We start from the raw sequence: 16,717 nt of genomic DNA, 5'->3' as shown, positions 1-16,717 counted from the left end.
CCTGCAGAATAACCTTGGGAAACTGCCTTGTGAAACTGCTCTGTGTAACTGTCTCACGCGATAACACTTGCAGGAGTCCGAAAAAGAGTTAAGAAAAACCGCACAGCACGGACAGCCCGTACCACCCCCGCCCTGCTCGCCTTAGCTGATAAGAAGAAACTGCCCGCGACCCCCATCCCAAGCCCCTTACCTAGTAACCATTAACATATCCAATAAAATTGTAACACAACTTTTATCTTGCCCAATAGGATTGTAACATAACTAAATATGCTAATGCTGTGGTTTTAAACTTTAAATACTCTGTAAACCTTTTGTCTGGGCCGCTCTCTCTCTGCACCTTACCAGAGGCGGAGATGGCCCATTTGCAAATGAAATAAACTTCCCTCTTGCTTTTTGCATCGATTGGAGTGGAGTCTGTGTTTCTGGGGGTCGCTCTGTAGGACACCTGGTGACAGGGGTCTTACATTTTGGAGGTCCCACCGAGACTGGAACCCCAGATTCACCCTCCATCTCCCAATCGGAGGTAAGTACTTTCTGTTCTGTGTATTTTTGTGTGTTCCATTGTCTATCTTCCCCGGGCGCCTGGCGTACGGGTGTTTGTGTTTGCGGGCGATAGAGCGTCCGGGCGATAGAGCGCCGAACCTGTAGGAAGCCAGTAGTAGGCAGGAACAGACGTGTTCGGGACCCCTGGCTTCAGCCGTGGGGGGACGCCCCAGCGGTGTACTGGGAGGAAGGGAAGGACTTTGTCTCCCTCCTCCCCCGGGAAAGGCTGATAGAGCGGCCGACCCCATCTGAAGTTTTTGTTTCAGTTTTGTCCTGTTCGGTTGTTGCGCGCAGTGTCTTTGTGAGTCTTGTGATTGTCTTTTGTGTCACAATTTACTTGCCTTTTATCCTTAACATGGGACAAGGACTAACTACAGCTTTAAGCCTCGGCTGGACTGCGCACTCAGCTCTCTGCGTCCTTGCTGGGCCGCTCACCTGGCCTGGTCGGGTGTGGCCTCTCCACTCAAGCCTCCCCCTTTCCTCCTCCCCCGAGTCTCTCAGGCTCTGTCTGGAGAGGTGCCCATCCATCCTTACAGATGTTCCTTCCTAATAAACCTTGCTGTTTTGCCTCCCACTGCTCTCTGTCTCACGCCTAAATTCTTTCTTGCGCGAAGACAAGAACCCTGCAATTTTGAGAAGACATCAGAGGTCAGTATTCCTTCCCTCAAGCGGGACCGGATCTGTGGAAGTGACCGTTGAGTGTCCGGCACCCCACAGCTCTCCGAGAACACGGAGTCCCCCCGGCCACGGCTTAGCTACGGCCGAAACTCCAGAGGGATTGTAAGGAACGGGGGGGCTATTAGGAAGGGCAGTTGCCTGAGAGCCTGGAGACCCCCTGAGCTCGCTTTGGCGAAGCCCCCCCCCAGACACCTTGTTAAAGGGTCGTGGAAGGACCGGTCCAGGTGAGTTTGCCGGCATTGTCTTTGTGTAGTCGACTGTGTTATCTGAGTTGCCTATAGGTTCTGTATCTGGGCCGACGAAACGTCCTGGCGGACGCGCTATAGGACTGTCGGCGGGGCCGTTGGGAGACGTTCCTCGGACCCCATCTGGGACTATCAGTGTAAATTGTAGTCCATCTGGTCGGGCAGAGACTGCCCAACGCGCCTGCGATCTGTATCTGTGTGTCAGTGTGGTTGCTGTTACGCCAAAAGCTTTCAGTTTGAGACTGTTATTTTTCAGGTTACTGCCTTTGGATGAGGAAAGGTGAGGGCAGTCACTCACATCTTGTCCTCTGTCACTTTCCGCACTTCTCCCGGGGCTCTCTCTCCCCCACTCTTTGCTCTCTTCATCTCCATTCCTATACCGCTGGCCAGGAGAGAGTAGGAGGGAATTCCACCTAGGGATAAGCTGTTACCAGTTAACCCTTTCCAATCTGGTAGAAGGCTGTCCGTCTTGGCAGCTTATGGTAACTTTGGTGCCTCTTAAAGTTTTTGTGAGCTATTACTGTTGCTAAGCTTTAATTGTCTGAGAAATTGTGGTAACAAAGTGTCCGGACTACCCATTCTATTTTTGTATTATGTATTAACTCTACCCTATTATTAATAGAAATGCTTGAACAGATTATGCTTGGTTTGCTTTACAAAAACAAACCTACAAGAATGTAACAATTACAGATAGTAATAGGCTACTATCATTATGGCTAAATGGTTACCCACCGTGTTCCATCCGCTAAAAAATTTGTTGTCTTATCAAAAAGAGATGTTAAATGTTAGCGCATTTGTTAATTGGACTGTGTGCGCCTCAACATGTCTGTTTAACAAGTAACAGTGCCTCAAATCTCCATGCCATGGGATTGTCTAGCCAGTTCTTAGGCTGTCTGCAGCAGCTTGAGTTGTTGTATTAAAATGGTACTGTTTTTTAGGTCCCTGACATGGGTGCCCAAGAAGCTAATTCCCCCTCAAATATGTTTCAATTTATCCTTAAAATGCCTTAAATATTATTGTGTTTGCTAAATGTATACTTGTATAAAAAAATTTGTATTGTATTCTTATAATGTGTTAATTTTGTCTACCTCTCAATGCAGCCTTAGGGCCAAATGTAAGGACAAATTTTTAAAATAAAAGGGCTTGTATCTAGGTTCAACTCTGGCGGACAAGTAACTTTGTTGCCAAATGACCTTCTCCTGCTCCTTGGGAGCCTGGCCAGTTCCCTGGGAGGAGGATAAAGGAATGTTTCTGATAAACAGGTGGGCATGCTTCACGGGACGCACTGCTTGCCTAAAATCTTGGCAATGAGCCACCCTTGTCCTTGGAGGCTTTGAGAGGGAGCCAGAACCTTAATCCATTAACCCTTTCCAACCTGATGGGTTTTTCTCTTTGCAGTTAATGGAAGCCTAAGCAATGGTTCATATGCTGATGTCTAGTTCTTTTCTGTGCTGTTGCCCCTGACTTATCTGATGAGAGTGTTCCTTCACGTGCCTTGAAGGTTTTGCGTTTTTCTATTGCCATTATGAGTCTTGATTGGGAAAACTGCAACGCAAAGTTGTTTATGTTGTTTATCTGTTTTCAGTGTTTGAGTGATTACCCAACTGATCAGAAGTGTACTAATTGTTGGCTAAACCGCTTGACTCTAGCAGCTTAAATTCTAAACCGAGTCTTCCAACTTTGGGCTTCCAGTCGGATCCCTGGAACTCTCAAAGGATGAGACTCTAAAATTTGTTAAAGTAACAGCTGCTTGAGTCAATTCAAATTATGTAAAATGTATTAAAATGTTGTAAATAGTGTCAGACCTATGCTGTATTCATGTTTTTGCTTTCCAGCTAGAGTGGTCTTATAAAATTAAGAGTAAATTCTGTGTATACAAGCCTTTATGTTGTTAACATTGGTTCAAAAAAATGTTAAGTTAATGCTAAAGCCCTTTAGTTTGCTTGGTAGCTCACTTGCTCGGGTTTTACGTCTTTGATATGCTTTAAACATGTTTCTCTTAACGATGAAGATCTTTTCAAAGTTGTGTCCATGTTTGCTGTCCAGGAGGAGTTATTCTTATGTTACTTAAAAGCATGGAAATGTAATTTTGACTTTTAATTCAGATAATGGTGTGGTATTCAGTAATAACTCAGTGTCTTAAGCCATCTAGGCATCAATGCTAAGCAAAATGTGGAAAAATGTATTGTACTTTTCACATCTTAAATTCGATAAGAGAGACTGTTTGAGTTTGTTAGCATGTATTCTCATAGATTGTCCATACATAACAATTCAAGACTATGTAAAAGTAACTACAGGTATAAAGTTTCAAAAGGTGTGAGCAAGTCATAAAAAGTTTTAAAAGGTTTACAACTTTAAAATTGTTTACAGAGTTTTCTTTAAGTTGAGTGCTAATAAAGTCTGACCTTCTGTTACAAAAATGAGGTTTTTTTAAAACAAAAAATGTGCACTAATGTTAGTAAATATCTAAAAATGGTCTAAGTTTTGAAATCTGTTTTTGCAAAAACTGTAATGTCTATTTTAACAGTGTCTGCTTAATCGGTTGCTCTGCCATTTCTAGAGTTAGGTCCTGTAAGCTCTTTTTGACTCTGTTAAATAGTTCTGAATTATGTGAACCCTTATGTGCAAGGTTTTTTATTTCTGGTTTATTCGACAGCAAGAGACATAGAATTCATGTTCTGCCCAAATAATCTATTATGTACTCTACTATATCTGTTAAGTTCAGATTAATGAAAAGCATTGTTAAGTATTATAATCAGATCTGGTTTAAAAGAGTAAAAATCACCCTGACTAATAAATGGCTATCATTTCAGAATGTTAAAAAATTCTATTTTGACCAAATACTCTAAGTTCTCTTGGCACCTTTAACAGACTTTCTAACCAATCGGCTGTTTAAATTAAAAGTGGTGCCAAGATGTAAAATGATGCTAAACTTCAGCTATAAACGTGTTTCTTTCTAGCTGCTCCAGTCTCTGGCTCAGAAGCCAGATCCTTTAAAGAGGGACTGACGAAGTCTCCGTCCAGCTAACGCTGAACAACCAGGCATTGCTAGTTCAAATGTATTGCTAGTTCAAATGTGGATCAAACGGGAGGTCTAGCCAACAGGGAAAAAGTGCTCCAAAAGAAACTTAGAGACGAAGGAAAATGGTTATGCGGCAGGTGCTAGAGAACCAGGTTCCAGGAGCCCAAGAAAACTCTAGTGCCCACTGGCTACACGGTAAATAATCCAGAAGCCAAAGGATGGCAGAGATGTCTGCCACAATTTCTCCTCTAAGTCAGGCTACGCAGTAAGCACTGGTTAAACCGCCAGTTAAATCTAAAAGCCCAGGAAGTCAGTCTAGAGACCCGACTCGTTGCCTCACTTCTCCTCTTTTCTCTTCCAAAAGAAAAGTTACTACAGTTCTGCAGGACTCTCCACTGTGATGTACGGTTTGATCCCCAGACCTTATGTGAAAAATGGTTGACCTTCTCTGTAATAATGCCTGGCCAAACAGCATAGCCAAAATAAGAGGTTAAACTATAAAATAATGTGACAGCCAGATCGATTTTTCAGTGTACGTAGTAAATGGGCAGAACTCCCCTTTTAAACCAAATTAAGGGATAAATAAAGAGTTGTACTAATAACCTCAAAGTATGCAAGCAGGTCACCACAGTTGATCTTACCTAAAAGATCATAGTTCTCCTCATGGGCACGGTCTTAACTCGCAGAAAAATACTAAATGTCAGAATTTGCCCATGACCATAGTTTTTTTAGCTCACCCTGATATTAAAGAAATCAGGGTTGGGTTGAGCACCCCCTTGACTGACATAGAGGCTGCCTCCTTGGTCTACTTTATTAGAGACCAGGAAAACGAGGAGCAAGCTAGCAGCAGGAGCGATATGAGGATAGGCAACAGGCCAATCTATGGCTTTCTGCACGGTGATCTGCCGTCAAGGAGACCCAGCAAGGCCAGTGCACCCCAAACAGCACCTGTTGCTGATATAAGGAGCCAGGGCATTGGGCAAGCAGCTGCCGCAACAGAAACTGCCTTCTGTCAGCTCTGCCAAGAGCATGGCCACTGGACACGGAACTGCCCTGGGTGTCGAAGGACTCCTGGTTCAGAACCGCAGACCCTGTGGCCCCGAGCTAAAAAGCCTTTAGCCCTGCCCAGCCTCTGCCTAGCTTCTAGCTCCAGCCACTACTATTGAGGGGATGGCCTAGGGTCAGTGAAACGCAAGTTGCCTATTTCTACCAGCCTCCTATTAAAGCTCTCCTAGTCCAGCCAGGTAATGCAAGTCAACAGGGTGCCTCCCTTAAAGGAGATTCGCATCTCTTACAATTCTCTTCCAGCACCCCCTGGATAGGTCTGGGCCTCACACACCCAGCCAGGCCTTAAACGTCTATCCAATAGTATTAAGCTTAAAAAAAGTCCTCCCTGCCAGTTCCTAGAAACAGGGCTTTCAGTAACAGCTAGCTCAGATAGTCCTACACCTATTTGGACAGGTCCTCACTGAGGACTTAAAGGGACTATCTCTTGAGGGGGGTGCACAATAATCCATAATGTAGATGATTAAATGTAAAACGAAGCATAGCTAGTCCATTAAAGTGTTAACTATTTAACCCTTATCCTCTCTCCTGGGGAGAGAAAACCAGCCCCAGAGAGGATATGGGCCATGCAGCAAATTCCTACTTCTGCAAACTTCAGGCAGTCCCAGCTTTTCTCTATCAGGTTAAGTCGTCTATCACTCAGACACTAGTGCTAACCCAACAATATCAGAGCCTAAAAAACAGAAAATACTACAGAGACAGGTTACAAAAGCACGAGTGTTCCCTAAAATTTTAAGATTAAAATTAGTACAAAAAGAAGAGGAGGGAATATAAGACCCCTGCTAAAAGTAAATATTAAAATAATTTTGGCAAGGGTTAAAAAGTTTGGCTGCTGACAGTAGCCATTCCTTAAGATAACTGTGTCTCCACCTGCCTGCAGAATAACCTTGGGAAACTGCCTTGTGAAACTGCTCTGTGTAACTGTCTCACGCGATAACACTTGCAGGAGTCCGAAAAAGAGTTAAGAAAAACCGCACAGCACGGACAGCCCGTACCACCCCCGCCCTGCTCGCCTTAGCTGATAAGAAGAAACTGCCCGCGACCCCCATCCCAAGCCCCTTACCTAGTAACCATTAACATATCCAATAAAATTGTAACACAACTTTTATCTTGCCCAATAGGATTGTAACATAACTAAATATGCTAATGCTGTGGTTTTAAACTTTAAATACTCTGTAAACCTTTTGTCTGGGCCGCTCTCTCTCTGCACCTTACCAGAGGCGGAGATGGCCCATTTGCAAATGAAATAAACTTCCCTCTTGCTTTTTGCATCGATTGGAGTGGAGTCTGTGTTTCTGGGGGTCGCTCTGTAGGACACCTGGTGACAGGGGTCTTACATATTCAGTTGATTCCTGGCATTGATTCTAATTTGATTCCATGATGGACATAGAACATAGATGGCATGATTTCAGTTCTTTTAAATTTGCTACGGTTTGTCTAATGGTATAGGATATGTTCTATGTTTGTGAATATCTAATGAATGCTCTAAAAAAGTTTGTATCTGTGTGTGTGTATATGTAATATACATATATATTAAATATATAAATGGTTGCTTTTCAGTCATTACCCTCACATCAGGAAAAGCCAAAAGTTATGCCATGTTCTTAGAATTTTCTGACTGAATCACGATTTTGATGGGCTTGGAGCCTGTTCTTCCTGTTTAGAAGGATAGAGCATCCATGTCAATGTGAAATGTCACTCTGAAAGCTTGACGGAAGGCTGAAGTCATCTGAGGTCTGAGGCTCTTGCTTGTATTTCTTATGTTTTTATATTTGAGTGAGGGAAAGCCTTTAAAAGAAAAGTCTGGGTGCTGGGGAAATGGCCTCTGTCCTTCTCTCACCAGGGGTGCTGCAGTTACTTCCACCTAGCAGGCCTGCTTTTCCAGGGCTCCAGTGAAATAAGAAGTCGTCAAGAAGAGGGGGCAGTAAAGAGAAACAGAAGACAAATTTTAAGCCCAGCCATTGCCAGCTGGTTCCAGCAGGGCTAAAGGGTCACATGCTAGGGCAGGAATCCAGGAAGCAGAAGCACTGAAAATGTGAAAGGAGCAAAACGCTTTGTTTGCTCCTCCATTGGAGAAAGAACAAGTCAGTTCAGAAATCTGTGGCTGTCTTTCTGGAAGCTCACAGTCGGGGGAGGACGAGACAGTCTTGACAGCCTTTCCATTCCACTGTCTTCATGCTCAAAAAGTGAAATTTGTCAGCGTGTGAGCCTTTTCCTGAAAAGCCTTCTGAAAACTTTAGCAGACAAATATGTTTTCTGAAGCTGTTCCTATTTTTGAAAAATTATGAGTTGTGTTAGAAGGCTTTGTCCAAGTCCCAGGATGGTGCTAAGGTATTGAATTCTACAAATTTGCTGTCTGCACAAGCAAGGCCAACAGGGGTCAGAATAGCCCAGCTATTCCGCCTGGGGATCCTGCAAACACTGCCACCCTGGGGACCACCACCACACCCTTAGCTTCCTGCTCTCCTGGTTTCAGCCTAAAACAGGGTCGCTTTTTTTTTTATCATTGGAAAAGTGTTAGTGGCCTCGTGAGAGGTCCGTGAGGAGGGAGGTGGGTATTTATTGTTCCACCCCGCCCAGGGCAGGCACCTAACTGATGTGCGCAGAGACAGTGAGTCCCTGTCCCTTCCGCAGGTGCCCTCCCTCCTTTCAGTGTTTCTGATTCTGCCTTCCAGCCACGCTTTCTTTCTCCCTGACTTGTGATTTGTGTCTTGTATTTCTGCTGAATTGGGTACCACGGAGTAGGCTTTAGGTGGAGCTGTGATGGTGAGAGGGAAAGCAGTGCCAGTCGAGCTGAGCAGCTGGATTTTCTGGTTAGTGGATGGGCCCGGGGATGCCTGCCAGTAGTTGCACACCGCCTGGCCTTGTGAGTGTGCAGCCACCTCTCCTTTCCCCTTCACACCAGCCCTGTCTGACCCTAAGACCTCAGCCTGCCCATGAACATTTCCTCTTTGAGCTCTCCCCTGACCCCATGCATCTGTACAGGGCTGTGTAGGTGTCAAGGCAGGCTGCAGAGCAACCAGCATCTGTGGGAATGCAGCCCTCGTCATATTCTCCCCAGTGCCACCTTATCCCTTCTGGCCAGCACACGGGGCAGACCAGCCACAACAGACCATGGCAGGGGCAGTGCAGAACCTTGAGCCAGGTGAGCTGGAGGATGAGGTTCTCTCCAGCTGTAGGGGACTCATTCCCTGTCTTGCTGTCCCTGTGTTGAGACAGGAAAGTCTCACACTGCAGGTTGTTGCACTGAATTGAGCTGGGGGTCAGGGCTTGGACCTGGGTGTTTTTACCCTCCAGAGTCAATTTCTAGTCTGAGGACAGGCTTCTGCTTGGTAATGTGAGCAGCTCATGTTTGGTGAATGTCGGACCCTCGCCAGCAAGGGTCCAACGCAATCATGACACAGTCACTGTTTCTCGGTTCTCAAGGAACTTTTACTTGTGGGGGCAGAAGAAAAGAGTGGGGAGGAGAGAAGAAAAGAGAAGGAGGAGCTCCAAACCCCATTCCCAATGTCCCTTTATACCCCAAGTCCCGTGGAGCATCCGCTGCACAGCCAATAGCGGCTCTCTTCACGTGCAGTTCACGCTGGTATCGTCCAATCAGATGAAAGGGCGCGTATAGTCTCAGGCCGAAAGTTCATCTGTTTCACCGGGTTCTTCCTAGTTGTTTATGCAGAGTCCGTCCTGCCTGAACTTCATCTGTTTCACCGGGTTCCTCCTAGTTGTTTATGCAGAGTCCATTCTGTTTCATCTGTTTCACCTGGCTGTTTTCGTGGGCCTTGTGGTCGACCAATCGCTGCAAGCTATGCAGATGAGGAGGTTCTCACAGGTGGCCAGCCTGCGGTTCCCCAGGTTCCCCACAGGTGAACATTTTCATAACACCAGGGCAGGCTGATTTGCATTTTATTGAATTTTATCCTCACAATTACCTTGCAGAGTTATTTTTATGTTTCCCATTTCACAGGTGAGGAAACTGAGGCTTGGGGAGTTTCATTGCAGAGCTGATCTCAGAGCAGGCAGCTCTTGAGCCCAGCCCTGACTCTGGTGTTATCTTCGACTGCTGCAGCCTCCCAGGCCAGCAGGGGGCTGTGCTGCAAAGAAGCTCCTGGAAACTCCAGGCAAAGGAAGCCCCTGTTGCTGGAACTTGAGAATGTTCTTTCTCAAGCCCTGTCCCCAGAATCCCTTGGGAGGGAGAGGGGTGGTGACAGGTGGTATCTCATAGGTAGCTCCCCTACCCTGGCTTTTCTCAGAGCCCCTCCCAGGCCAGACCCAAGGCTGCAGACAGCTGTCCAGAGGGGCTCTGTGGAGCAGTTGCCTTCAGGATCCAGCTGGCCTGACTGCTCCACTTACATTAGATCACAGACAAAGAAACAACTGTGTATAAATCTCCAGCTTCAGCTTCAGCTCTCTGTGTGGCTGGGATGCAGCCAGGCAAAATCATTTATGTGATGACAGCTGGGACGCCTTGAATTTTCTCATCCCTCCTGCATTTCTTCTGATGTTCCCTGCACATTTCAACTGGCCCTGGCTCTCCACTCCTGTCCGTAGTTAGACCCTTCCATGCAAATCAGATCAAAAGAGAGTTGGGCTATCGTGTTAACAGATGCTTTTATTTTTAATTTGTAGAATCAGGGACAGTGGGTCATCTGAGCTTCACAGAGATCCTGGACATATCTCAAGGTCAGCTGGCAGGACCCCCTGGAGAAAAAATGGCATCATTACAGGTGAGTGCTCCTGTTCTTTGAAAAAGAAAAAAGAAAAAAAGTTTATTCTGACAAATACTGATTGCAAGGAAACTGCTCCCAGTGGGCCTTCTTGAGGGTAACCAGAAAGTCTTCCTGGCCATGTGGCGGGAAGCCAGAGAGCCAGCCCAGATTATGGGCATCTTGCCCCGTGGGTGCCAACCTCTGTGTTTGGAGGTTAACTCTCCTTGTGCTGTCTTCCCAAGCCTTGGAAGTCTCTGACCAGTGGTAGTCATTTAGTGATGTGCTCACTCACATGAATTTACTTCACTCAACTCCCAGAGCAGTGTGCTAAGTAAGTCTAGGTGCTGTGACCCTCGTACAGATGAGGACAGGAGGCCTTTCCCTCCCTCACTCCGCAGATGTGCACTGAAAGCCTACTGTCTGAGTGGGCAGCAAAGGCAAGGCAAAGAGAGGGCTCCTGACTGTCCCCACCAAGCCTCCCCATAGGACCCTCAGGACAAGAGACAGTGAGCAGCCTGGGTGGAGGTGCTGAGCTGAGCACGGGGAGGGTGGGCACCAGCTGCCCTTTCACAGCAACCGCACCTCTCCTGGTTCCAGAACCCCTGGGGGAAACAGCCCACCGCTCACGGGGTTTCCAGTGATTTCATTTTATGACAAAGGTTTCTGGAAAAGCTTTCAGGTTAAAGCTCAATTTCAGTCCTAGTGTTGTGGGCCAGGCTGGGCCTGAATTCCTATGCCAGGTCTTGCCCCTTACTTAGAGAAACATTCTAAGTACAGGCACACACACAGTGTACCAGGTGATCAGGTTTATTCAGAAGGTGAGGAAAACACACACACCTTTGGGCATTACTCAGCAAGAGTGGGCCAGGAAGGGAAAAGAGGGAGAATTCCATACCCTACTTGCCCTGGGTCCACATGGAGGGAGGGAGGAAGGGAGAGAGAGAGAATGAGAGAACTCTTCCCTTTACTGAGCTTACAAGCTTAGAAAGGGGAGTGGTTACATGGTACTATCCCCAGGTCCCAGGCAGGGGGAAGCACATCCTAGGGAAAGGGTCATCTGATTGACAGGTGGGTGGATAGGATAACATGGGGCAGGGAAGGTATGGCCTCCAGCTCTGACCCTAATCTAGCTACCTGCCTTATCCCATATCATTAGTTGAAGATAAAAACTCGTGGTTTGATAAAACCAGCAGAGTTCTGAGCCTTGGGTGAAGTTGGGGAGGTCGTTCTTCCTCTGGGTCAGGTGGGAGCATTAACTTATCTCTCAGGCCTCCAACTCAGTCGTGGGTGTCATAACACCCTCCTGGGACAGTCAGGATGATGGGCTGAGGCAGACTGTGCTAGGTGGCCTGCCACTGCCTGGCCAGGAGCAGCACAGCCACCGACAGCATCCCTCTCCTTTCAGTAACCATTACTCAGCATTCTGACCATGTGGCCCCCACGCACGGGGTGCTTATCTGTGCTCCCTAGGTACTCCAATGTGGTGCAGCACAGCTGACCTCTGGCTCCTGTCTGTTTGCTTCAGAGCTGGGCTCAGGTCCTGGGCTGTTCTGTCTTCTGAGTGAGTTGCTGCTCTTCATGCCAGTGAGTCTGTTTAGAGTTCGAGTTACCTGGCTGCACAGCAGCAGCAAACAAATGGAGGGAAGAAGTGCAAAGTGTTCCTGCTTGGACCCCTTGGGAACCAGTCCTGGGACTGAATTAGAGGCGTTCTGAGCATGAATTTCAGAAGCAGGGCTGTGTGAGCAAGAGAAGCAGATAATCCATCTCGCTGCAGTTGCCTCTTCTGGCTCAGCCTGCCATGGTTTAGAAATCTGGGAGACAGGCAGGTTGGCAGAGGTCTACCATGCTCACAGACACACACAGCTGGGCCCTGCCGCCCTTTCTGAGCACATCGCATGCTTCATCCTTGTTTTTTTTTTTTTTTTTGTGTGTGTGTGTGTGTTTTCTTTTTTTTCTTTTTTTAATTTTATTTAATGAATATAAATTTCCAGTGTACAGCTTATAGATTACAATGGCTTCCCTTTCCCATAACTTCCCTCCCACCCGCAACCCTCCCCTCTCCCGCTCCCTCTCGCCTTCCATTTGCATCAAGATTCCTTTTCAATTCTCTTTATATACAGAATATCAATTTACTATAAGGATTTCAACAGTTTGCACCCACATAGAAACACAAAGTGAAACATACTGTTGGAGTACTAGTTATAGCATTAAATCAAAATGTACAGCACATTAAGGACAGAGATCCCACATGAGGAGCAAGTGCACAGTGGTTCCTGTTGTTGACCCAACAAATTGACACTCTAGTTTATGGTGCCAGTAACCACCCTAGGCTGTCGTCATGAGTTGCCAAGGCTATGGAAGCCTTCCAAGTTTGCCGACTCTGATCATATTTAGACAAGGTCATAAAAGACAGGGAGAGGATAGTAACCAATGATCCTAAGAGTGGCATTTACCAGGTTTGAACAATTATACAGCATTAAGTGGGGAAGAGGACCATCAGTACACACAGGTTGGGAGTAGAGCCATTGGTGGTAGAGTAGAGGTTATGATTACAAAGGAATGAGGCCCAAGTACACTAGACAGGGTCTAGAACAAAGGGCAGAGTCATTATTAGAGGAGCTAAGAAAGGTGCTGTCTAAGCTACAATTAAGTTCTCTGATTGAGAGGCAAATAGAACCTGATAGAAGGGGCTTGATAATAATCTGGTGGGCTTTAGGCCTTGTAAGTTAAGAGGCCCAGACATATCTATCTCTTCACATGGGGTATATCCTAAGGGAGGTGTGAACCTCCTAGGGGAAGGCACTCTGTTGACTTTCATTACTTAGCTGGCCTGGGAGGAGAGCTGGCCAGGTAAAGGCAGGGGGCATCTCTAACAAGAAATTTACAGTTCTGCCTACAATGTTGCTGACCCTACTTGACCATCCCCTCAGCTGCAGTGGTCACTTTGGAAGTTGGGCTGAGTGAAGGGCTTTTCAGCTTAGAGCCAATAAGATCTGTGGCTCTGACCTGGGCATCCTTCGACTCCAGGACAGGTCCATTTCCAGTGATCCAACTCTTGGCAGAGCTGCCAGGGCTCTTCACAAGCTGACTTCTGCTGAAGCCCAGGCTTACCACATTGAAAGCCACTGCAGTGGACTGGCCTGTTGGGTCTCTTTGAGGGCAGATCACTGTACAGATCAGCCATTAATAGGCCTGCCACCCATTGCTTCTGATGCCTAGCTTGCTTTTCCTCCTGGTTTGTGTTAAAGCAGACCAGAGGATGCAAGTCAAGGGAGTGCCCGTGTCCCATCTCTAATCTTCGGTCGCCTGAACTACAAGTCTATAGTCACAGGCATGTTCTGTAGTAGTTTTTCTAAGGTAGACAATGCCCATGAGGAAAATTATATTCTCACTTAAAATCTTTCTTTCCCTTTGGTCTGAAAGGGAGGTTTTTTCTACTTACTGTTTACTTCGCTGATGGCGAAGTGAATCTAGCTATGAGATTATAATTTAAGCTCTTATTTTGGCTATGCTATTACAGAAAAATGTTAGCCATCTCTTTTATAAGGTCTAAAGATTAAATTGTGCGTCCTACAGATTCCTTCATAAAGAATTAGTTTCCTACCTTGAAGAGAATAGAGAAATGAAAGAACAAGTTGGGCTTAGAATAGAGAAATGAGGGAGCAAGTCCTAGATCGCTTGCTGACAATAGCAATATCACATGAATACTTAGCAAACCGTTTCAACCATTAGATAACAACTTAAGAAAACATTTACCCGAAGGTCCAATGCCTTCTATAATTTTTAAGAATCATGTATTTGAAAACACCTCTTAAATATCTAACATTGTGTAGTTTGTTTAACCAGTAAACTTAAGCACAACCATATAAAATGTTTTTAGTTTCTTTCTACCAACAAGTTTAAAACATATGATACACAGATTCAGGTCACACAAATTAAAATGTGTCTTTGATTGATTGTAGCAGCTTAAATTTATGGACAATCTTATCTATAAGCCATTTAAAATAAAACTCTTAATAAAATGTCCCCATGTGAACATACAATATGTACACACAACATAGCATAATAGACCAATATAGCAATTTTAATAATAGCTTTTAAAATCTTTAACTCTTTTTGTAGATTGCCAATTGATTTGAATTGCTTTTTGTTTTTAGTAACCTAAGTTAACCATACTTTCTCTCAGTTGGTACTGTTAATACATTATTGGCTTCATCTGTTTACAGAGCCATCCCAAAGTACTGAATACAATAGAAGTGGCTGGAAAAAGTCCATAGGAACCTATAGGAGGACAGGTAAACACAGAACCAACAAGGCTTTAGTTTTATGAGCAGCAAATCTATAATGGAATAGTTTCTATAATGGAAAATGCTATTAATACAAATGTTTGAGAATTAAAAAGTCTAATGATCTTGTGTTTAAGCAAGTGCTCTTGTTGGTTGATGAGTTTATAATTTCAAACATGGCGACTTAAAGTCTTTTGTCATCCACAGTTATATATGATTTGCTGCGCATGCTTCATCCTTGTTTTAAAGCTCAGAGAAAGCTGCAGGCATAATCTTTTGAGTGGTGCCAATGTTTTCTGGGTAAGTGGTGGTTGCCAATTCTTCCGATTTATGATATCCTTTTTGTACTCACCAATAAGGCTTAATGAACTCATTCCACTGTATTTAAACGAATACCTGCAGCCACAAACAACAGTCTATTGTCTGCTGTGGAACTTGACCTTAGAAGCTTTGGCTTTTCAGGTAGGTTCAGTCACCAGTGTCTCCCTCCCCACTGAGGCCAGGGTTGGAGGTGACGGTGCCTCCATGGGCAGCAGAAGTCTGGGCCAGCTCTTCAGATGAATGCTCTGTTCCCAAGGTGGCTGCATTGACCCATCTCACCTTGGCTGGCCTGTGCGTTTCTGTCCCTGCCAACACCCTAAGGTGTGCCTTGTGTATCCAAGAGCTTTATAGATACCTGTGCCCCTGTCTCTAGGAGGGGAAGGCCCTACCAGAGCTGAAACAGGACAATTGTCATTTCAGTAGCCAGACACCACACAGTCACCTCTGACCCCTGACCTGGGTACAGCCCCACTGGCACCTGATGCACTGCCTCTCTTCCCTGCCACCCCCCAGCCCCAACACACTGTATCCAGGGAGCTTGCTGGCAGCACCACAGAGGTCTGTCTGGTGCAGAAAGCAGAAAGTAGCTCGTCATGTACAGCCAAAGAAAAGCCATGCATGTGGACAAACAGGACATCCAAAAGCCAGTTTCAGGCACCCAGTAATGCCCTTTGCTGCTATTGCAGGCAGGTGCTGGGAGCACATAAGCACCCAAGAGGGTCGTCCTCTGCTCTGGACCCCTCAGCAGCTGGGCATCCTGTTGGAAGGGAAGGTTTATCAGCCAGGGTTCTCAGCAAACAGCCCCCTTGCCTTGGTTTTGATTTAGGGCCCGAAGCAAGAAGGTGGTACTGAGCAGGGGGCTGCCTCACACCCACTGGGGAAATTGCCCATTGTGCTCCCACTGTAAATTTAAGTATCTTCCAATCTCTTTCCATAAACTCTGACATATGAGGGCCAGGATGCAGACAGATAGTTTGTGATGTACTGCTCTCCTGTGGAGAATTTACTTCAGATCAACAGAAAATTATTTCTGAAGCCCCTCTGGTTGTTAGTTTCAGTTAGGCAGCCACTCGGAGAAAGTAAGACACCAAGCTGGAGGTGCCCCTGGGCCCTGGCTCCAGGCTCCCAACCCTCTCCTCTCATTCGCTGGAGCCAGGTGAAACATTCTCTGGCCAGGGCCTCTGGAGCTCACCAGGCCCAATCCACAAAAGTGGTGTGTAAATTGGAGGGCATCTTTCCTGGCCACAAATCACCACTCTGCCATCTGTGGCTCATGCGCAGCCCATGCCATCTATTACCCGGGCCGTGCCAGTGCTCACTTTCTGTTGCTGTTTTTCTCGTTCCTCCTGAGCAGCTTGGGCTCTCAAGTTGTCCCTTTGGTTTTTGTTTGTATCCATAAAAACTTGAGCAGTGTGTGTTATCAGTGTTGATGCTCGTAAATCCTAGCAATGCTGCACCTATGAAGACCCTGGAATCGCTGTGTTTCTGCTCCAAGTTGACATGGTGAACAAGATGCTGCCTTTGAGTAAATGTTGATGAAGAGCAGCTTTTAAACAAACAACATTTTCTGGAAGGCAAGATGGAAGTGCTTAACAGAGCTGCTTCCTCCTGTGCATTCTGAGGTCATGCCAAGTACCAAATGGCTGGGAGATTTTCCAGCAAATCCTTCCAGTGTCGGTGGTTTTCAGTTTCCTGCAGACCCCAGGGAAGGGAGAGGGGTCGCTGTGGGAGGCAGGAGGAGGAACCTGGCTGTGAAGCAGGGCTGTTGGTTTCTAGCCTTGGGTTCTTCCTTTGTAGAATGGGGATAACAGTGGGCCCAAGCCCCAAGGTGTGTGGTGAATTTCAAATGAGCTA

The sequence above is a fragment of the Lepus europaeus genome (genome assembly GCF_033115175.1).
Source record: "Lepus europaeus isolate LE1 chromosome 21 unlocalized genomic scaffold, mLepTim1.pri SUPER_21_unloc_1, whole genome shotgun sequence".
NCBI lineage: Eukaryota > Metazoa > Chordata > Mammalia > Lagomorpha > Leporidae > Lepus > Lepus europaeus.
This window is presented reverse-complemented; position numbering follows the sequence as displayed.